The sequence below is a fragment of the Canis lupus genome, chromosome 25 (genome assembly GCF_011100685.1).
Source record: "Canis lupus familiaris isolate Mischka breed German Shepherd chromosome 25, alternate assembly UU_Cfam_GSD_1.0, whole genome shotgun sequence".
NCBI lineage: Eukaryota > Metazoa > Chordata > Mammalia > Carnivora > Canidae > Canis > Canis lupus.
This window is the reverse complement of record NC_049246.1, coordinates 8,705,728-8,730,382: the sequence shown is the minus strand read 5'-3', so window position 1 is coordinate 8,730,382 and position 24,655 is coordinate 8,705,728. Positions and strand designations below refer to the sequence as shown.

General features: G+C 36.6%; 1 long non-coding RNA gene and 1 pseudogene across 2 annotated transcripts in view; both read right to left on the bottom strand.

Moving 5' to 3' along the window:
• Nucleotides 1-24,655, bottom strand: part of LOC111092302 — a 194,790-nt gene that overhangs the window by 42,244 nt on the left and 127,891 nt on the right. The window lies entirely within an intron of this gene.
• On the bottom strand, nucleotides 2,335-4,142 carry LOC102154945 (annotated as a pseudogene).

Here is a 24,655-nt window from a genome sequence, read left to right as displayed (position 1 = left end):
TTCAGAGTCTGGACCTTTTACTTCTTTGGTTAGGTTGATTCCTAAGTATCTTATAGTTTTTGGTGCAATTATAAATAGGATCAATTCCTTGATTTCTCTTTCTGCTGCTTCATTATTGGTGTAAAGAAATGCAACAGATTTCTGCATGTTGATTTTGTATCCTGTGACTTTACTGAATTTATATATCAGCTCTAACATTTTTTTGGTGAAGTCTTTGGGGTTTTCTACGAGTATCATGCCACCTGTGAATAGTGAAAGTTTGTCTTCTTCTTGCTGATTTGGATTGCTTTTATTTTTTTCTGTTGTCTGACTGCTGAGGGTAGCACTATGTTAAATAACAATCAAGAAAGTAGGCATCCTTGACTTGTTCCTGACTGCTGAGGATAAGCTCTCAGTTTTTGGCCATTGAGGATGATATTAGCTATGGTTCTTTCATTTATGGCCTTTATGATGTTGAGGTATGTTTCCTCTATTCTTACTTTATATGTGTAAGTGATGAATCACTAACATTAGTAAGTCATTGAATTTGAAAACAATAGGTGGTTAGGTTTTTGTCATTTCACACATATTCCCAAGTATGAATGATCATTACTGAAAATCATAGCTAATTGCAAATTAAATTACATGTAGTTAAATCTTTCCAAAAGCAAAATTAGAAAAATCCTTCCCAGATTTACAAAATTTTTATACTTAATTTGAGGAATATATCCCAAATTAGGTAGAGCAATACCTTCAAAATTTAGGATTGTTTAGGGCCTTCAAATTTCTTAATATAGCCCTGTGGAAATATATTGTGTTAATTAGTGGAAGTATTTTTTAAAACTTGCTTTATTCATCAAAATGACTTAGAGATTTTGAATATGATCTGATATATACCTACCTCTATTTTGGAACTGAGTGCTAATATTTCATAGTGCCAATTGAGGAGTGGAGGATATGGTGAGGTATAGTTGTGAATGGAAATCAGCAAACTAAATCAGTACTTACAGACTATCTTTCAAATATAAGCAAAATTAAGAACTATATAAGATTGTAAATAAAAACCCTGAAAAAAGAAGTAGATATCATAGCATACTACAGGTAGCCTAAAGGTGGGGAGTAGGGGGAATAATAGCATGGGATATTAACTCACTCACTTGGTCATTTATTTATTATGTAAGTAAATATTGAGATTCTAGTATGTGGTCCTCACAGTGGGGATATAGCCCTATATGAAGTAGATCCCATCTCAGTGGAGCTCATAGTCTAGTGGGGAGGACAGACATTACATAGTACTGCATAATGACTACTATACTACTAAAGAGAAGGTGAAGGGTGCTCTAACCCATTTTGGGGGTTCAGCAGAGTCCTGTGAGGAAGTGAAATTTAAACTGGATGACTAGGATTTTTCTCAGTTGCATGCTGATGTTACTTGGATTAGGGAAAAACAGCATCAAGGCTGAGAGAAAAATAGAACGTGGGAGGGCCTAAAAGCAAAAGGGGATATGGTGGCATGATTAAGATGATAAACAGGAAAGGAAGGAGGAGAGGTAAAAGGGTTTGAGAGCCAGGTAGGGAGCTTAGTCTTACATCTATATGCAATGGAAGGTCACTAAAGGGTTTTGAGCAGGCCTGGTCAAATGTGTCCCTTAGGAAGAGAAGTAGAGTAGTTGTGTGATGGAAGGATTGAAGCGGAGCAAGCCTAGAGCAGGGAGACTGGTGTGGAAGTCAGTGCAATAATCCAGATAATAGAGGAAGGAGATCCAGACTAGGCTGAGGCAGTTCACTGATTCAAGAGACAGGAAAGGCAAAATTGACAGGATTGGTCATGGAGAGTGAGAGATGATGCCTAAGTTTATAACTTCGGAGAAAAAGACTAGAGCAGACCAGAAATCATCTTCTAGCCCTACTGGATATGCTTACCACTTATTCCTTAGTGGGAGTAAACTAGGGAATGATATAAGAACACAGTTCTTTGTATATAAATATGAAAGGTAAATGGTATACTTTAATCTCAGAGCAAAGTTGGTCATTTCTAACAATATGTCTTTTGTTATTTTTGTCATCTTAAAGAACATCTATTCTATATAGCTAGATTTGAGTCTTCCACTTTACAAGTAATCATTAATATCTTGAAGTGAGCAAAACCAAGTAAATATTGATAGGGGATTCTGAGTTAAGAAGGCTTATTTCTACTCGGATAAGTTGTATATTTTGACTTCATGTGTGTAAATTACTGTGATTTTCATTATAGTCCTCTGCACTTAGAAGGTCAGCTTTATCTAACTATTTTATAGAAGGGAAACCAAGTCCAGGAAAGGTTAAGTAATGTGGAACCAGGATATTTGACACATGTTTTAAGAACTCTTTTAGTTTAATGCTCTGGTATCTCCAGCAAACTCAAAAGCTGGAAATGGGTCAGCTTGGAAACAAATAGCTGCTGCCCATGGTTAAGGCAGAGAGGTTCAGAAGAAGAGCAGAAAGCACCTGATCAGGAGTCAAAGGGTGAGATTGAGTCCCAGATCAGCTGTTTCACCAAAAGTATCTGTTCCCTGGGTTTGTGCTGAGGCTGCCTATGTTTTGTTTAAGTACTACCCAGTGAGATCAGAAAAAAACATCAATATATTTGAAATGAATACATTCTTCACTTTGAGGAGCAGTGTACCTTAAGTGCCTAATCTTGAGAATGGATGTCTCTGGGGCAACTTGGAGGCAGGATGGGGTGAGAGATGAGTGTTGGTGTCCACAGAGCGTCTTGGCACACAGCAGGAGGTGAAAAAGATATTGAGTGAGTGACGGCAGCATGCTGCGCTAGCCCACAGAACATGGGCACAGTCAGTAGATTCTTTCTAAATTCCTTTCCACGGGATGCTATTTCTGACAGTTAACTTTCCCCATTTCACACTGGGCTGATCAATGAACTTGTAGGTGAATGAATATCCCTTTAGGTGCATGTAAACACAAGGCAGTTTGATGAAATTCTGTTTTGTTTTTTTTTTTTAAAGAAAATGGAAGCCTGCTTTTATTGATGCACACACTGACGGACTTGCGATTGGAAGGGGCGGTGACTTAACATGACACTGGTGGTTAACGCAACGGAAACATGAGGGCAGGAGATGGCTTCGCAGGGACATGATGCCTTCATAAGTGAGGGAAACGGACTGCTAGCTGGCTGCCCTTTCATTTCATGTTCTTCACGAACTCCTCTCCCTTTTCGATGGAGGCCTTCAGCTCGGCGATGGCTTCTGCTATCATCTCTTCAAAAGGGGAGATCTTGCCAATGCCTAGATTCTTCTCGATGCCCTTTTTCCCCAGCAGTAATGGTGTGGAGAAATAGGCACAGTCTGCTTCCCGGGATTTAACAAAGGAACATTCGCCAACTCCTTCCTTCCCATTCATTGCATCCACAAGGGAGAAGACAAACCGAGCTCCAGCGTATGCCATGGACAGGGTGGCGGAGCCTGCTGCAGCTTTGGCCTTCACCACCTCCGAGCCGGCCTCCTGGATCCGCCCGGCGACGGCTGTCAGCGGGTCCTGGGGAAGGTCCACCTTGGGGGTGCGCTGAGACATCAGGGGGACGATGGTCTTCCCGGCATGACCGCCAGTGACAGGAACATTGACTCGCGCGGGATCCAAACCCTTTAGTTCTGCAATGAAAGTGTTGGCCCTGACAATGTCCAGGGTCGTCACCCCGAAGATTTTATTGGGGTCGTAAGCTCCGTGTTTCTTGAAAACCTCCGTTGCCATTGGGATGGTGGAGTTGACCGGATTTGAAATGACGCAGATCCTGGCCTCGGGGCAATGCTGGGCGCAGGCGCAGTCCGGGTGGCCACACTGAGGCACCGGTGCTGAGCAGGTCATCCCGTGTCACGCCTGGTTTTCTTGGGACTCCGGCTGGAGTCACCACCGCATCGCAGTCTTTGAGGCCATCCGGCAGCTGCTCGGGTCCGAGGTGGCCTTTCACGGTTGCTCTGGTCTCGATGTGGCTCATCTGCGGCCGCTCCGGTGTGTGAGCAATATCCGGGGGGTCCGGCGGCTCCCTAGGGGCTGTTCTTGAGAAGCCGCGCAAGGGGCTGCCCCACTCTCCGGAAGCCCCGAGCGCAGCGGTTTAGCCTTGCCCTGGGCCGAGGTGCCCAAGCTGTGGCCGAGAGCGGCGCGGGCGGGGCGGGCGAGGGCGGAGGGCACGGTTGGTTGGAGCGCGCAGGGAGCGGCGGCCGGCAGGTGACGCCAACGACCTCCACGCTGCGCCGGGCCTCCCGGCTCCGCTCTCTGAAATTCTGTTTTTAACAAAATAGTTCCATTTACCTAGTTCAGGATGTGTGTGTGTGTGTGTGTGTGTGTGTGTGTGTGTGTGTGTGTTAGCTACTTGAGTGGTTTTATTTGTCTTCATCCAAAAAAAAAAAAAAATATGGGGTGAGGTCATTAAGGAGGGCACTTGATGGGATGAGAATTGGGTGTTATACTGTATGTTGGCAAATTGAATTTAAATTTTTTTTAAAAGTCAAAAAATATGGTTCCCATACAAATAAGAGGTTTGACTTTCTCTAGTTGAAAACTGTTTTAGTTCAGGAAGGCATGGCCTGCTGTATAATAGGTAATATACTGCATGTTCTAAACTATATCGTTCTTATGAAAAAACCCTTTTTTTTTGTGCCCATGCTCCTCTGTATTATATACAAAAGATCTTGATCAAATTACACCTGACTCTGTGGTTTGTGTATACAATGGAATATTCCTCAGCCATTAGAAACGACAAATACCCACCATTTGCTTCGACGTGGATGGAACTGGAGGGTATTATGCTGAGTGAAGTAAGTCAATCGGAGAAGGACAAACATTATATGGTCTCATTCATTTGGGGAATATAAATAATAGTGGAAGGGAATAAGGGGAAAGGAGAAAAAATAAGTGGGAAATATCAGAAAGGGAGACAGAACATGGAAGACTCCTAACTCTGGGAAACGAACTAGGGGTGGTGGAAGGGGAGGAGGGCAGGGGGTGGGGGTGACTGGGTGGTGGGCACTGAGGTGGGCACTTGAGGGAATGAGCACTGGGTGTTATTCTGTATGTTGGCAAATTGAACACCAATAAAAAATAAATTTATTATTAAAAAAATTACACCTGACTTTTATAAGAATTTTCTCAAATATGTAGGCAAAGCAGAATCTGTAAGTTTAAGAAAATAACTTTGCCCATCCTAGTCCTCCCCTTTCCCATTTTTCTAGGGAGATGTTTCAGACAGGCTTGGTGATAATTTTGCTTTGAGAGCATTTCATGGTCAATTTAGAGTGCATAAGTCTTGTTGCTTTCCTATTTTAAAAATGTCAAGCCAATTACTGGCTTATGAAAGTACAGAGCTTGCCAGCAGTATATATCTCTGTGATCTCTTTTGACCCCTGTAGGTCCCAGATTGGAATAAAGGGCTCGGTTCATCTGATTCTCATGGTGGCATGATATTTGGAGCATGATGCTGTCCACTTACTACTGGAGGCCCCAACAAGAAAGACAGGACTATTGGGTTCAATTACCTCTACAGAACTTCCCAGATGTGTTCTTTGATTTTAGAGCAGAAATCTAGGAATTGACAGCCACTAGCTGCCCATAGAAATACTTGTGCACAAAGTGTTTTTCTTTTAGAATGAATTATCAATATTTTAATATTGTGATATTTTATATTAAAATCTGAATCTTAGCCTCTCTATAAAAATCACTGGGTTTCCATTCTGACATGGCAACAATCAGCCAATTTATTTTTTTTAATTTTTAATTTTTAAATATTTTTTAAACAATCAGCCAATTTAGATGAGACTTACGCTCTTTGCCACAGTTCTAATCATTATTAATATCATTTTCTAATCATCGTGCTTGCAGTGCTGTGTTGTATTTCTCATATGCAGCCTGGCTTTGCTGATTTGTGCTCCCTGCTTGCATCTATAGGCATTTAAATACGTGACTCATATTCTAGTAAATTTTTACTTAAAAATCTTCATTAAACTTTAAGTGAATTGCTTTATGCTAACAAGAACTAGAACCTGTCTTGTAGCATATACATTTTTTAAAAAGATTTTATTTATTTATTCATGAGAGACACACACACACACAGGCAGAGGAGTAGGCAGAAGGAGAAGCAACTCCTTGTGGGGAGCCTGATGTGGGACTCAATCCCAGGACCCTGGGATGAAGACCTGAGCCAAAGGCAGATGCTCAAACACTGAGCAACCCAGCCACCCCTTGTAGACTATACATTTAACCTGGAAAAAAAGGCATAAACATTCATTCATTCAACATTTTTTTTAGTACTTTCTGTGTTCAAAGCATTGTTCTAGACACAAGGATGTAATGATGCAAAACAATCCCAGTCCCTGCCCTCATGATTTTATAATCCAATTGTAATATCATTATTATAATAAAATGATAATTATAGTCCAATTCAACTTTAAAAATGGTAGATATTTGTTCTGTGAAACGGTTGCTATGGGAAGTAGAAGAGGAACCTTAATCTACATAAAACAACAGTGGAAATTCTCCAAAATATAACACATTCTGTCTGCTTTTGGAGGCGCACATAATGTGATGTTCTGAGGAATATCTATGTTGCAAGACTAGGAGATGTTGCACAGAATTCTTGGAATACTTGTTTTCTGAGATTCAGATTTAACTCTGAGGCTGTAGTAAACACAAGTCAATCATCCTTTGGTGATTGTAAGGTCACCTCATAATATCACTGGGTCTCACTATCTTCGGAGCATCAGTCTTTACTGCACTGAACTGTAATTGGAAAAATCCTTCATTATTTCTGGACCTCATTATCCCCTTGTTAAACAATCTCTAGAGTCCTTTGTAGCAATAAGACCCTATGATGTATGAATGCAAGGACTAAAAACACATAATAAAGGGTTTAGAGTATTGTATTTTCTGCCTTGCTGGGTACCAAAGTATCTTTGAGGGATGGTATAAGCTTGTTAAGGTGATTTTTAAACTGTAGGTCTTTAAGAAATTTGAGGATTTACTTTAACGAAGAGAATCTGAGAGAGTATCCTACATTGGATATGAGCAGCAAAGTCAAAGGTACCAAATATGGGCCATAATAATAAAAAAAATAGGCAAACCACAGACACTAGCTGGCAAGAGGGTTAGCACTAGGGAAGAGCAAGAGAGAAGCTCAGACAGAGCTAGTGAAGCCTGTAAATTGAATGGATTGCGTCCTAGAGTAGAGAATTTTGTCTTGATCATCCAATAAGAAGCACTGAAATGGTGATTTTAGATAATTATTTGAACAATTATGTAGACCAGGCTACTGCTTTCCTACCAGACCCTCAACATCACTGACTGACAATTTGCAAACCACCCACCTGGACAGTCTCCTGAGTTCCTGGGCAACAAAGGCTCAGTAGCTTTAAGATCTTGAAAGAATTAGTCACAGCCTAATGTCAGTTGATTTGTGATAAATCAAACTGTGACTGAAATGAAATTACAAATGCAAGCAGCCTTACACATAGATCTATTTTTCTAAAAGGCAATGGCTGAAAAATTTTCAGCAGTCTATAGTCTGAGTCTAAATAACTTACCATTGCCAGACACTCTTCCTCCCATCCTTGGCTAAGAAAGTACAAAGATCTGTTAGCAACCGATAGAAGGCAAAAGAAATAGGGTTAACTGATTTTCTGGCTGACTTACAGTATGATCTACCTGGTTATTCATAAATGGCAAGCAGAGCATCATTTTCCTGGATTCTTTGGTTCAAGAAGTTTGAGATTGAGTTTTATAAAGTCTTTCACCTTTTTTAAAAGTAAAAAATGAAAAAGAGAATAGTAATGTGCTATGTTGACACAGTAGAATTGAGGTCATAAATGCCAAAAGATGATTTCTAAATTAAGATGATTTAAAACACAAGGAAAAAACAAACTGCCTGCCACAATCGCTGACTATATCAGCAAGTGTTCCAGAGCATTAATTTGAATAATCATGGATTTCTTCAGTTCTTTACAGTACCCTTAGAAGCAGTTTTGTTTATTTCTTTTTCTAAAATTTGAAAATCATTAACTCGGCAGGATGCTAGCCAACTCTGAGCTCAATTTCAAATTCCTTGGAAAAATATGTAGAACCTACATACTTTGTATTAACCTCATTTCCAGAAATTTCCTTATAAGCTTTCCTTTGTTTAGCTCAAGGGATGAAGGGAATTCTATATCAGCTCTGTGTATAGCTTAGCTTCAATTGGCAACATCTTAAAGCAAGGGAAAGGGCAACCTTCAGGTTTCAAAAACCTTAAAATGTTTGGTCCAGAAATGGAAGATAAATGGCTGGGAACTTATATATCTGAATTATTTGGAGCCTTTGTTTTGATACTTTGAAATTATTTATGGTGTGGGTGGTATGAGATCAATTATAGTTTATCAGGCTTACATTTGGACCATTGCTCTAAACAGAACTGGTTGGTGGCCCTGAAAAATAGAAGGTCATAGCACTAAAACATTTGTGCTTTATTAGACTTCACCTGCCATATCTTAGGTGTGGCCCACTCGCTACAGGGGATGGATTAAGAGTTTGCTCTACAGAAGCAGAACTTTTGCAAATAAAATTATGTTTTGAGTATAATAAGGAAGCTTCTATTTGAAAAATTCTACCTTTCAATGCATCCTCTATATCGTCTTTAAAATGATCTTTTTAAAAAGACATAAATCAGAGCACACCATTCTTGTTCTTGCTGAAAATATTCAGTGATTTCCCATCATGTATCCCTAATCTATCTGTCTCTAGAAACTTCAATTTTCCCATTCCAACTATAAGCGCAACCACTTTTTACTCCTGTGAAATAAAGTGAGGATTATTCCTAATCTCACATGAGCCCTTCAGTTATTATATCTAAGTGGTCTAGATTGAAACACCATTAACACAGTGGAACCATGGTAACACACTGACTTAAAAAAAAATACTTGCATACTTTTCTGTTTTGTCATTCTTTAGGAAAGCTCTCTTTTTTTGGTCCAGTGAACCTATTCATTTCTACCTGAATCATCACTTTCTGTTTACAGACTTGTCCAATATCTGTAACATCTGTAACTGTCCTGATCATTGATCATTTAATGCCTATGGTGTTTGAACTTCTTTTTACCAATTGAGTGTTAATGTGGAAAAACAAAGGCAAAAGAAAAATTAAATATCCTTACTACTTACAGCCCATTGACAAGTCTTTTTTTAATAGATTTATTTTTTATTGGTGTTCAATTTGTCAACATATAGAATAACACCCAGTGCTCATCCCATCAAGTGCCCCCCTCAGTGCCCGTCACCCAGTCACCCCCACCCCCCGCCCACCTCCCCTTCCATCACCTCTAGTTCATTTCCCAGAGTTAGGAGTCTCTCATGTTTTGTCTCCCTTTCTGATATTTCCCACTCATTTTTTCCCCTTTCCCCTTTATTCCCTTTCACTATTTTTTATATTCCCCAAATGAATGAGACCATATAATGTTTGTCCTTCTCCGATTGACTTATTTCACTCAGCATAATACCCTCCAGTGATGAAGCAGTCATCAAAAACCTGGTAAGACACAAAAGTCCAGGGCCAGATGGCTTCCCAGGGGAATTCTATCAAACGTTTAAAGAAGAAAGCATACGTATTCTACTAAAGCTGTTCGGAAAGATAGCAAGAGATGGAATACCTCCAAACTCCTTCTATGAGGCCAGCATCACCTTAATTCCAAAACCAGACAAAGACCCCACCAAAAAGGAGAATTATAGACCAATATCCCTGATGAACATGGATGCAAAAATTCTCAACAGATACTAGCTAATATGATCCAACAGTACATTAAGAAGATTATTCACCATGACCAAGTAGGATTTATCCCTGAGATGCAAGGCTAGTTCAACACTTGTAAAACAATCAATGTGATTGATATCAGCAAGAGAAAAAACAAGAACCACATGATCCTCTCAATTATGCAGAGAAAGCATTTGACAAAATACAGCATCCATTCCTGATCAAAACTCTTGAGGGTATAGGGATAGAGGGAACATTCCTCAACATCTTAAAAGCCATCTACGAAAAACCACAGCAAATATCATTCTCAATGGGGAAACACTGGGAGCCTTTCCCCTAAGATCAGGAACAAGACAGGAATGTCCACTCTCACCACTGCTATTCAACATAGTACTAGAAATCCTAGCCTCAGCAATCAGACAACAAAAAGAAATAAAAGGCATTCAAATTGGCAGAGAAGAAGTCAAACTCTCCCTCTTCCCAGATGACAAGGTACTCTACATAGAAAACCCAAAAGCCTCCACCCCAAGATTGCTAGAACTCATACAGCAATTTGGCAGTGTGGCAGGATACAAAATCAATGCCCAGAAGTCAGTGGCATTTCTATACACTAACAATGAGACTGAAGAAAGAGAAATTAGGAGTCAATCCCATTTACAATTGCACCCAAAAGCATAAGATACCTAGGAATAAACCTAAACAAAGAGGTAAAGGATCTATGCCCTAAAAACTATAGAACACTTCTGAAAGAAATTGAGGAAGACACAAAGAGATGGAAAAATATTCCATGCTCATGGATTGGCAGAATTAATATTGTGAAAATGTCAATGCTACCCAGGGCAATTTATACATTTAATGCAATCTCTATCAAAATACCATGGACTTTCTTCAGAGAGTTGGAACAAATTATTTTAAGATTCGTGTGGAATCAGAAAAGATCCCGAATAGCCAGGGGCATATTAAAAAAGAAAACCATATCTGGGGGCATCACGATGCCAGATTTCAGGTTGTACTACAAAGCTGTGGCCATTGACCAGTCTTAAAACAGTCAGAGTGACATTCCTCTACAAACTCAGCTGCCTGGATGTTAATATTTTGCTAAGATCAAGAGGCAATCTTATCCCAACCCCCAGGATCCTGTAAGTCTTCTTCAATATATGAAAGTTCCTTTGGAAACTTCCTTTATCTCTACCCTCCAAGGTACCTCCAAGGTAAATGTTAGCATTCATCCTCCAAGAATATAGCCCACTGATACACATCTGAAGGGTCTCCTGACTCAGTTTTCACTCAACAATAACAGATGATCTTCTCATAACAATAGTTAGCCTCTTCAGGATGCTGGAAATCTTGTTTACAAAATACCTTGAAGGCTTGTGCTGTCCTTAACTGCCCCTCACCTTGGAAGTATATAATAAGTCACCTATCACAACCCCATTGCAGCTCTTTCTGCCCACAGGTCTTGTCCTTATGCTTTAACAAAACCACCTTTTTGCACCAAAGATGTCTAAAGAATTCTTTCTTGGCCACTGACTCCAAACCCCAACATTTTTCTACATCAAGTATGACTATAATTATGCCAGAACATGTTGGTCTCCTCTTGTATACTCTGAGATCTGTGGGGGCAGTGGATCCTGTTATATAAACCTGTGTCTATAGTGCCTAAAATATAAATTGCACTTAACAAATGTCTACATAAAAATGAATTAATAAAACAATAGTGAAGCCTTTTAAAAAATGAAAGGCTTTTTGTGATGCAAATAATAATACCCTGATCCATTTGGTTTATGAGTTTAGATATTTGTCTGCTAGGTTTTTGTTAATTGTGGTATAAAAGTATGTCATATAGCTTCTGAGAAAACAATAGGAAAATTTTCTCAAGTATTTTCATACCTGATACAGTGATTCATATACTGGAATGTCAAAAGGAAATGACTGGAACGACTAAGGAAGTGATAGAAAGGAAAATGAAAATCTTAGGCTTCAATCTATTTTGTTATTAATTTTCAACCTCTGTTCTCTTACCAGACTGAACAAGGTATAATAAAATTGTCTGGTTTGAGCTTCCTCTCCCTATCCCTAGAAGAGGTACCATTATTTAGGGTAACGTCCAGAGGGCTGGATATACTTTGGGGAAGGAAGTCTTTGCTTAGCTGTTCTAACACACCAGGTGCCAATATCCTTTCCTGTCATCTTCAGCAATTCAGCTAAAGCTGACACTTCCTGAAAAACACTCTTCAAATTCTCTCCCTCTAGGAGGCCTCCTTTGATCAACCTCTCAGCGCTCAGGTTCCCAGTTTGAACAAAACTGCATTTTCGTTTGTTGTCATTTTGCTTTGTAAACATTCTTTAAGTATTTCATGTCTGTTCAGGATTCCTAGTTATAATGAAATCTTTCTCAGGGAAATATGTACATGTTCCATTTTTTTGATACCTTTTTTCTATACCCAAAGGCAACCAGCAGAGGATTCACCTAATGTTGACAAATAAATACGTCTATAGGAAATATTTACCATATCTTTGACTTTCTCTTCATTTCCAAGCCCTCCCCACTAAGTGATATATGGAATATTTAATTCTGATGATTTTTTCTTTTGTTAATTTAGAAAATATCATAGCATTTCTTAAAATTAATTGGAAATCAACAACTGCAAAAAATAAAATCCTGTGATGCTCTATCTCAAAACAAGAATAAAATAAATATTGTGGTAAGTCAGGAAGTCCAGGTTTTAGTCCTGGTGTCATCCTGATGGACATTACTTTGCATTATTAATGACTATGCATCATTATTTCGGTTTCCAAGTATGTAAAACAGAATAATAAAAATACTCTGCCACTGTCATACAATTGCTAGAAAGATTATTTAGATAGGATGGAAACATGCTTCAAAGAGAATAAGCCACTACCTTTGAAGTATCCTCATTTCCTTTCATACATTGTACATGACACAGGTACTTAGTGGTATGCTAATCAATGGACTCTCTGAGGAGAAAAAAAGGACCTAGTTTAGAGCATTTACTGATCTATGTAGTGTAAATATTCCCACCATGGTTGATTTCAAGTTATCAGTAGTTCAACAACCAGCTTGCAAAATTCTTAACTATTAACAATTGGTTCTTGATATAGGCTGACTTTAACCCACTACCTTGACATATTAAATTAGATCATTAGAATATAACATACTACCCCTCCCCCTCCAAATCAGTCATTTTCAATATGAGAAAGTGAAGATTACTTCTAAGTCTCTCATAAGTCCTTCTGTTGTTATATCTATGTGGTGTTCTAGGGTAGGACACCATGGATGCAGGGGAAACAGAGCAATAAAAATCAACACATTGGAGAGAGTCCAAGATGGCAGTATAGGAAGACCCTGAATTCAAGTCCTCCTATGGACACACTGAATCTATGAACCTATATCTACATATAGAACGATTCCTCCTGAAGAACTGATAACTGATTGAACAGCTTTTGTACAACAAACAATAAAGAAACCATATAGAGAGGATTAGGAGAGAAGGAAACATAATAATGATGGGGACTGCATCTCTAACATAGTGACCTGGAGGAGAGAGAGAGAGAGAGAGAGATCACTAAAGGGCATAGACTTGTCTGCCCGGGGCACAGCCAAAAAAAGACAGTTTAAAGAACTGTTAGACAGTAAGGGAAAGAAATCTATTTTCTAACCTTAGAGTGGTCACCAAATGGGCAGGGAATTGCTGGAAATTGTTTTGGGATCAGGGGCATTACTGGTTGCAATTTTGTGTTACTTTCCAACTTGACAGTGGGATGAAAGCAGAGTCCAAGCCATCTAGCCAATCTACTAGAGCTATCTCAGCACACTCTGGGCCCCAAGGCCATACCAGTCCAGCTGACTGCCCTCCCTGCCACCTTTGTAGCCTTGGTGCATGCACCTTGGGCCCCCTGCCCACATCAGTCCAAGCTCCAGCTGTCCTGACAAGATGGTCCTGGTATAGCATGCTCTGGGACTCCCTGGCCCATACCTGTTCCAGCTCCAGCCAGCCTGTGAAATTTGCCAGGCAAACACAGTTTACACAGGGGGCACTCCAACATAAGGACATTCCTTTGAGAAGTAACTGTTCCATCTACCTCATGGAAACAAAGACAGAAAATAAAACAAAATGAGGAGACAGAGGAATATGTTCTAAAGAAAGAACAAGGTAAAAGCCTTGGGAGAACAAAAACCCTAATGAAGTAGAGGTAAGTAGTTTACCTGATAGAGTTTAAAATAATGGTCATAAAGAAGTTCACTGAACTAAAAAAAAAAGAGTGGAGGAACACAGTAAGAACTTCAAAAAGAGTTAGAAAATGTAAGAGTAAATCAGAGTTGAAGAACACAATAACTTAAATGAAAAATACACTAGAAGGAATCAACATCAAATTAATTCATACAGAAGAACAGATCAGCAATTTGGAAAACAAAATAGTAGAAATTATGTAATCAGGACAGCAAAAAGAAAACATAATTATAAAAAATAAGAATAATTTAAGAGACCTCTAGGACAACTCCAATCATACTAACATCTATCTACATTTTGGGATCCCAGAAAGAGAAGAGATAAAGAAATGGGTAGAAAATTTATTTGAAGAAATAATGGCTCAAAAATTGCCTAACCTAGGGAAGGAAACAGATATTCAGTTCCATGAAGCACAGAGACTCCTCAAACAAGATAAAACCAAGAGATCTACACCATAACTAAATGGCAAAAGTTAAAGAATTCTGTAATTATACTAAAAACTACTTTGAACACATAAATGTTATAGTATGTAAACCATAAAAAAAGAGAGTCTTAAAGGAAACAAGAGAAAAATAAAGAGTCACAGATAAAAAAACCCCATAAGACTATCAGTTGACTTTTCAAAAAAAAAAAAAAAATTAACAGGCCAGAAAGGAGTTGCAGAATATATTTGAAGTGCTGAAAGGAAAAAAGTTACAACTAAGAATACTCTACCAAGCAACATTATCATTCAAAGTCGAAGGCAAGATAAAGAGTTTCCCAGACAAATAAAACTAAAGGAGTTCATCCACTACCAACCAGACTTATAAGAAATGTTAAAGATCTTCTTTAAGTGGAAAAAAGGTCCATAACTAAAAATAAAATATATGAAAAAAAATCTTACTGGTTAAAGCAAATATATAGTAAGGGCAGTGGATAGTCACTTAAAAAGCTGGTATAAAGATTAAAAAATAGAAGTGGTAATATCAGCTATAAATAAAATAGTTAAGGGATATAAAATAAAAAGATATAGAGTATGGTATCAAAAACATAAAACTCGAAAGGGAGGTAAAAATGCTTTGAAATGTATACAAACATAAGTGAGTATCAAGTTAAAAAGACCGATGTGTGTGTGTGTGTGTGTGTGTGTGTGTGTGTAAAACAAGACTCATCTATATGCTGCCTACAAGAGCCTTACTTCAGATTTAAGATACAGACTCAAAGTGGAGGGATGGAAAAAGATGTTCTATGCAAATGGAAATGAAAAGAAAACTGAGATAGCTATACTCGTATCAGACAAAATAGACTTTAAAGACAAAAACAAAAGACAAAAAAAAAAGGGGGGGCATTATATAATGATAAAGGGATTAATCCAAGAAGAGGACATAACATTTATAAATATTTATGCACCCAGTATAGGAGTACCAAAATGTATATAACAAATACTAATAGACTAAAAGAAGAAATTGACAGTGATACAACAATAGTATAGGACTTAACATCCCACTCACATCAATGGATAGATCGTCTAGAAAGAAAATCAATAAGGAAATATTGGCCTTAAATGACACTCAGGCCAGATAGACTTAATGGATATATACACAGAACATTTCATCCAAACACTACAGAATATTCATTCTTTTCAAGTGCACATGGAACATTCTCCAAGATAAATCATGTTAGGTTGCAACACAAGTCTCAATAAATTAAAAAAGATTGAAGTCCTATCAAGCATCTTCTCTAACCACAACAGTATGAAACTAGAAATCATCAAGAGAAGAAAACTGGATAAAACACAAACATGTGGAGACTAAACAACATACTAAACAATGTGTTAATGAAGAAATCAATGAGGAAATTTAAAAAAATACCTTGAGACAAATAAAAATGAAAACACAATTTTCCAAAATCTATGAGATGCCACAAAAACAGTTCTAAGATGGAAGTTGATAGTAAAACAGGCTTACTTCAAGAAACAAGAAAATTCCAAATAAATAAATAAATAAAATTACCAAATAAATATAATTGTATACCTAAAGTAACTAAAAAACAAAGTCCAAAGTCAGTAGAAGAAAGGAAATTATAAAGATCAAAATCAAAGTAAATGAAATACCCAAAAGCAATAAAAAAGATCAATGAAACTAAACTAGTTCACTAAAAAAATGAAATCATTGAACCTCTAGCCAGAATCATCAAGAGAGAGGGACCAATAAATAAAATCAGAAATGAAAAGAAACTTACAATTGATGCCAGAGAAATACAAAGGATCATAAAAGACTACATGAACAATTACATGCCAACAAATTGGAAAATCAAGAAGATATGAATTCCTACAAACATGCAACCATTGAAGACTGAATCTTGAAGAAATAGAAAATCTAAACAGGCCAATTACAATCAATAAAATGGAATTACTAACTAAAAACTCTTCAAAACAAAAATCTAGGACTAGATGGCCTCACAGGTGAATTCTACCAAATATTTACAGAAGTCAGTTACTATTTTTTCTCAAATTATTCCAAAAAATTAAAGAGGATGAAATGCTTCCAAATTTATTTTGTGAGGCTAGCATTACCCTAATACCAAAACCAGACAAAGGCACCACATACACCCACAAAAACTACAGGCCAGGATCCCTGCTGAACATAGATGAAAATACCGTCAGTAAAATATTAGCAAACTGATTTCAAAAATACATTAACATGATCATACATCATGACCAGGTGGGATTTACTCTAGGGATGCAAGCATTCACAAATCAATCAATATGATCTATCACATTAACAAAGCAAAGATAAAATCATACAATCATCTCAACAGATGCAGAAAAATCATTTGGCAAAATTCAACATGTATTTATGATAAAAACTTTCAACAACATGAGTATGGATTGAATGGACCTCAACATAATAAGGGCCATATATGACAAATCCACAGCTAAATCATACTCAATGGTGAAAAGCTAAAAGCTTTTTTCTAATATGATGAACAAAACAAAGATGCTTGCTCTCACCACTTTTATTCTACGTAGTACTGGAAGTCAGAGCCACAGCAATCAGACAAAAAAAAAAAAAAAAAAAAAAGAAAAAAAGAAAAAGAGGCAACCAAAATTTTCAATTTTCAGGAAGAAATAAAATCATCACTATTTGCAAATGACATGATGCTATATATAGAAAACCCTATAGATTCTACTAAAATTTTTTAGGACTAATAGGTTAATTCGGTAATGTTGCAGGACACAAAATTAACATCTAGAAATTCGTTGCATTTCTGTACTAAGCTATCAGGAAGAAGAGCTAAGAAAATTATTCCATTTAAAATGCACCAAAAGAATAAAATACCAAGGAATGAAATTTAACCAAGGAGGTGAAAGATTTGTACTTTGAGGGATCCCTGGGTGGCGCAGCGGTTTAGCGCTTGCCTTTGGCTCGGGGTGTGATCCTGGAGACCCAGGATTGAATCCCACGTCGGGCTCCTGGTGCATGGAGCCTGCTTCTCCCTCTGCCTATGTCTCTGCCTCTCTCTCTCTCTCTCTCTGACTATCATAAATAAATAAAAATTAAAAAAAAAGATTTGTACTTTGAAAACTATAACACTGATAAAAGAAACTGAAAACAGCATAAATAAATTGAAAAATTTGTTATGCTCCTGGATTGGAAGAATTAACATCATTAAAATTTCCATACCCGCCAAAGCAATCTACAGATTCAGTACAATGCCTAGCAAAATTTCAATGGCATTTTTCCCACAGAACTACAACAGAGTCCTGAATTTTTTATGGAACCACAAAAGACCCCAAATAGCCAAAGCAATCTTGAGAAAAAACAAAGCTGGAAGTATCACACTACCAGATTTCAAACTATGTTACAAAGTGACAGTAATCAAAACAGCATGGTACTGGCATGAATACAAAAACATAGATCAATGTGTGAGAATAGAGAGCCCTGAAATAAACCTAGGCATATATGATAAGTTAATCAATGATAAGAAAGGTAAGAATATACCATAGGAAAAAGTATATTCAATAAATGGTTTTGGGAAAACTGGGTGTGCAAAAGAATGAAACTGGACCAGTATCTTATATTATATACAAAAACAAATTCAAATGGATTATAGGCTTGAAGATAAGACCAGAAACCATAAAACTTCTGAAAGAAATAAAGAAATCATAAAACTTTCTGAAAGAAAACAGAAAATGAACTATTTGATATTAGTCATAGCAAAAGGTTTTTGGACCAGTCTCTTTAGGCAAGGGCAAAAAAAAGCTAAAATAAATAAATGCGACTACATCAACCTAAAAAGCTTCTCCACAGTGAAGAACAAAATCAAAAAGCAACCTACCAAATGAAGGAAAATATTTGCAAATTATACATCAGATAAGGGGTTAATATCTAAAATATATAAAGAACTTATATATCTTAATATAAAAAACCAACCTGTTTAAAAAATGGACAAAAGTCTTGAATAGACATTTTTTTCCGAAGAAGACATACAGTTGGCCAATAGACACATGAAGAGATGTTCCACATCACTAGTCATCAGAGAAGTGCAAATCAAAACCACAATGAGATTTCACTTCATACCTGTCATAATGGCTAGTATAAAAAAGATAGGAAATAACAAGTGTTGTTGAAGATGTGAAGGAAAGGGAACTTTGTATACTGTTTGTGGGAATGTGAACTGGTGCAGCATCTGTGGAAAACAGTATGGAGGTTCCTCAAAACATTAAAAATAGAACTACCATATGATCTAGCACGCGAGTGGGAATATCCACTTATGGGTATTTATCCAATGAAAATGAAAATAGCAATTTGAAGAAATATATGCATCCATGCGTGCATTGCAGAAATTACTTAGCCAAGAAGTAAACAACCTAAGCATGCATGGATAGATGAAGAGATAAAGACAATGTGATATATATATATATATATATATATATATATATACACACACACACACACACACACACACATTCACACACAATGGAATATTACTCAGCCATAAAAAAGAATGAAATCTTGCTATTTGTGACAATATAGGTGGACATAAAAAGTATTATGGTAAGTGAAACAAATCAGACAAAGAAAGAAAAATACCATATGTTTTTACTTATATGTAGAATATAAAAAAATCAAATAAAACAGAAACAAACTCATCAATTATAGGAAACAAACTATTGATTACCAGACAGGGGCAGGTAAAATAGGTGAAGAGGATTAAGAGATACAAACTTCCAGTTGTAAAACGAATCATGGTGATATAATGTACAACATAGGAAATACAGAAAAGTAAAAAGATAATAAGTTTGCATGGTGACACATGGTAACTAGACTTACTGTGGAGATCATATTATAATGTATACAAGTTTCAAATCACTATGATATACATCTGAAAGTAATAGGATGTAACAGTATGTCAGTTATACCTAAAAAAATCAACACATTGATTTTAAAAAATACTTGCTTCTCTTTCTGTTTTGCAACAGCTAACAAATAAGATTTACTCTGGACACCCAGATAGAACTCAGTGGCTGCAGAAATCTCTTCCCAGCTAATTATTTTGCATCCTAAGTGAAATGCAGAAAAATAAATTATTATACCTAATGTTTAATGAATACTTCCGGTATTTCTGGCACTTCATGTGTATTAATTCATTTAATCCTCACAACCACCTTGTGTGGACTAATAATTATTTGCCCCATGTCACATAGTAGGAAATTGAAACTCAAGTGCAAAGGGAGTGAGATATGGGCAAAGGGAGCGAGAATGCAATCTTAGGCAACCTGGGGTCAGTCAGGGCCCTTTACTACCAAATGTGAGCTCTCATTTCTCTGTGAACTACCTTCAGCATAACATTGATGTAAGTTAGTTTCTTCAATGTCTTTAATCCTGTTCTACCAATGGGAATAGCTAGTTGCATTTATCACAATATAGTTATTTCCATTTCTACCCTTGGCTTTACAGCAGGAAGACTTCTTGAAAAATTCTGCTTATTAAAAGAAGATGCTAATTGGTTTCTATTAATGGTTCAGATATTCATCCTCATCATCTAATCTTAATTTAGACTATTATTTCCATATGATAATTGCAAGATTCCCCTGCACTTGATATCGAGTGGGATAGAGTGTTTTCTCCAAAACCCTTAAAATAAATGGCATAATAGAACCCTATTAGAAAAAGTGAACTCTTCCTGCTTTTTACTATCTATAAAATGCCTCTGTCTCTGGCCCGAAGCAAAGTTTTCTAACTTGGGCTTTGATTTGCTACCAGATCAAGAGAAGAATGAAGTAAACATAAAGTGCTCAAGGGACTGGGAAGGAGGGTCATGGTGGGGATTTGGGAGAGAGGTTTGGTTATTAATGAATCATGGTTTACAGAGTGGAGATACAGAGGAGTGTGAGTTAGAGATAATTTTTAGGACAGAGCGGAAGTTATGAAAGGCTAAGCCACAGTTCAGTTCTACCAAGGAAACAGCTGAGAAAAACTGCATAAAAATACCTCATAGAGACATACTTCATTTTATTAACTGCTGTAGGGGAGAGATTCTGTTGTGTAGAAGTGTTTATTGTCATGATACCCCATGCTCTGCTTGGAACTTCTCTATATAAAAATGGAAGGAATTGGGAAGGGTCGGGTACAAGGAAACCTAAAGTAAGATCCAATTCATCTTCTTCATTGTGGAAGAATTCCCCAAACACCTTTCTTAATGCACACCAGTGAAAATTTTTCCTGACTATGCATTCCCTGGATGCGTATAAAAAGCATGTTGCATGGAGTCTTTCTGCAAGTAGCCATAGTTCAAAAAGTTTGATTTGACCTGTGACCTATCAGCCTGCACTGTCTATTCTATAGGCGTTTTAAAAACTGCCTCTCCTAAATGATTTCTGCTCCCCCTCTTTTCTCTCTTTTAATAAGTTCATTTTAGAGTTATAAACACCCTTTAATTATTTTTATGATTGTATAAATAGTCCACAAATACTCAATCCAAATCTTATACCATAAGATTTTTCTCCCTTGGTCCAGGCTGAGTTTCAGAAATACTTGATTGGTTTTAAGTCCTAAATGAACAAAGAAAGTGAGAAGTAATGAAAATCATGGTTAAAAATGAATGCTCTAATTTCATTCTTTCTGGTCAGTCTGGGAAAAAGCAATTTCAGTAGTAATTTAGCTAAAATCAAAGCTATACATTATGTAACTACACAAAGATGAATTTTCAAAACATTTCCAGTTATAGAAGAGGTTTTCATACTGTGAATGTTAAATTATATTTCTCACTTTCATTTTTTATTTTATTTTGCTTTTACAATTTTTAATGCCTCTTAATGTTCACAACGTTAAAGTAAAATAATAAATGAAGTTTAGCATATAGTTGGTACTCAGTAAGGTTCTGTTGAATGAATGCATAAATTAAACAATTTTAAGCCCTTCCTCAGCCCTAGCCCTAATTTTAGTTCCTAAAGACATGCTGTTTTTTTCTTAAATCTGTTCTTCATGACTTAAGTTTATTAGAGAAGTTTCAGGTTCACAGCAAAGTTGAGAAGGCACAGCGATTTCCCCTGCTCCCACCCACATGTAGCCTCTCCCCAGAATTGTACATTTATTATAATTAATGAAAATACATTGACACATCATAAATACCCAAAGTTCACAGTTTATATTACAGTTTTCCTTTTATGTTGTACATTCTGTAGGTTTGGACAAAAGTAGAATGACATATGTCCATTGTCATGGTATCATATAGAATATTTTCACTGTTCCCCAAATCCTCTGTTCACCACCTATGCTCTTCTCTCCCATTTTACTCCTAGCCCCCAACCACTGGCAGCCACTATTTTTTTCTTTCTTTTTTTTTTTTTTTTGTTTTACTGTCTCCATAGTTTAGCATTTTCCAGAATGTTATATAGCTGGAATCAGAAAGTGTGTGGCCTCTTCAGATTCATTTTTCTCATTTAGTAATATGCATTTAAGTTTCGTCCATGTCTTGGCCTGGTAGCTCATTTCCTTTTAGTGGTAATATTTTACTGTATTCATTTATTGAAGAATACTGTGGTTGCTTCCAAGTTTTGGCCATTATTAGTAAAGTTGCTATAAACATCTATATACAGATTTTTGTGTGTGGATAGAAGATTTCCACTCCTTTGGGTAATTTCATAGCGTACAATTGCTATTTTTTATAGTAAGAGTATTAGTTCTGTGAGAAATCACCAAACTGTCTTCCAAAGTGGCTGTTCCTTTTGCACTTCCACTGGCAATCAGTGAATGTTCCTCATCAATATATGCACTATCAGTGTTCTAGGTTTGGCCATTCTAATAGGTATGTGGTGGTATCTTATTGTTATTTTAATTCGCGTTTCCTTGATGACATATGACGTGGAACATTTTCATATGTTTACCAGAAATCTGTGTATCTACTTTGGTGAAGTGTCTATTAAGATCTTTGACTCATTTTTAAATTGGGTTTTTTTTTTAATTGTTGAGTTTTAAGAGTCTTCTGTATATTTTGGGCAACAGTGCTTTATTAGATGTGTCTTTTGCAATATTTTCTGCCAAGCTGTAGCTTGTATTCTCATTTTCTTTAGATCATCTTTCATAGAAGTTTTAAATTTTAATGAAGTCTAGCTTATCAATTATTTATTTCATGGATCATACCTTTGGTGTCGTATCTAAAAAGTTATTGCTGTGTCCAAAATCATATAAGTTTTCTTCTATGTTATTTTCTGGGAGTCTTATACTTCTGTGTTTTGCATTTAGGTTTACAATCCAGTTTAATTTTTGTGAAGTGTGTAAGATATGTGTCTAGATTTATTTATTTCACATGGATGTCCACTTCTAGCACAATTCACTGAAAAGACATTTGCTTCATTGTATTGCCTTTACTCCTTTGTCAAAGTTCAATTGAATATATTTTTTTTAATTGAATATATTTATCTAGGTTCATTTCTGGACTCTGTTCCATTGATCTATTTGTTTATTCCTTGTGAATAGCATGCTGTCTTTATCATTATAGCTTTATAATAAGTTTTGCCCTTGGGTTGGGTCAGCCCTCCAACTTTGTTCTTCTTCAATACTGTGTTGACTACTCTGGGTCTTTTGCCTCTCCACACAAACCTTAGAATCAATTTGTCAATATCCCCTAAATAACTTTCTGGGATTTTGACTGGCATTGCATTGGATCAAGAGAAACACTTTTTAATACTTTAAGTGGGTTATCTTCCTATATTCTGAATAACATATTTATATCACTACTGCTTGGTTTTACATTTAACACAAAACTCCATGAGGATATAACTTACCCGTAAGTTTCTATCTCCTTGTTCCAATTTTTGATAGTATTTTAGTTCTGTTGCTTGTCTTTGTAACTTTATATGTCATGTTTAAACTTCTATTTCTTGTTTCAACAACTTCAAATACTGTATCTCAGCTTCCCACAATATTAGATGAGGATATAATATCCAATTCCTTCCTCCTTTCCTTTACTCTTTAATAATGGTATTTATATTGTATTTATATTGTTTCATAACTACATTGAAGACTTGGAAAATTTTTTCAATGAATTATCTCTTAAAGTTGAAAAAAATAATAGTATTTGCAAACAGAGAACTATAAGCAAAATAGAATGTTAGTATTATAGTACTCCATGGGCACAATATTCTGACTGCTGTGTTACTTAAAGGAGACAATTCAAAGCATCTAAGCTAAGTGGAATTTCTTTTCTTCACTTCTATTGTTCAAAATCATGCCATAGTTTACTTTGAAATGTATTTCAGCACATCTTTCTTACATATTGTATAGCTTCCTTATTATTAGCTATTTTGATTATTTTACTTTCCTCTTATTGAGAATAGAAACATATTTTTGTCCATTTTTATTTTCATAATTTTTTACTAATAACTCTGCAGTCATTGTATATTGCTTGGAATCTACCCTACTGCCTTTTATTCTTTGACTCTAGTGGCTTCCTACTTATATTTGAATTAGTTGCTTATTAGACATTTTGTATTATTGTCATATGCTGGGAAACATGTTCACTGAGTTCCTCAGTGATGTTCTTTATTTCTTGTATCCCATGACTTCCTTCCTCTTTACCCTTGCTCTTTTCAGAAAGGATGTATGGAAGGTAATGTCTTGAGCCCTTTGATAGCTAAAAAAACTTTGGTTTGCCCTCTCACTGAAAATTTGGGTGGATATAGTAGTCTAGATTTACAGTAATTTTCTCTCAGAACTATTTCATTGTCTTATGGCATTTAGTGTTGATGAGACAACCAATGCCCATCTGTTTCTCATTTTCTGTTTTGCATTATGGAAATTTTAATACCTTTTCCTCATATATTTATTTATTTGTTTGTTTATTAATTAATTAATTTATTTATTTATGATAGTCACACAAAGAGAGAGAGAGAGAGAGAGAGAGAGAGAGGCAGAGACATAGGCAGAGGCATAGGCAGAGGGAGGGGCAGGCTCTATGCACCGGGAGCCCGACGTGCGATTTGATCCCGGGTCTCCAGGATTGCGCCCTGGGCCAAAGGCAGGCGCTAAACCGCTGGGCCACCCAGGGATCCCCCTTTTCCTTAATGTTATACAATTTCATGCCAATTTGTCTAGGGAGAGTTTGTTTTTCATTCCTTCTTCTTGGGTCTCTGCAGACTCTTAAAATGTGAAGGACTTATGCTTCTTTTCAGCCC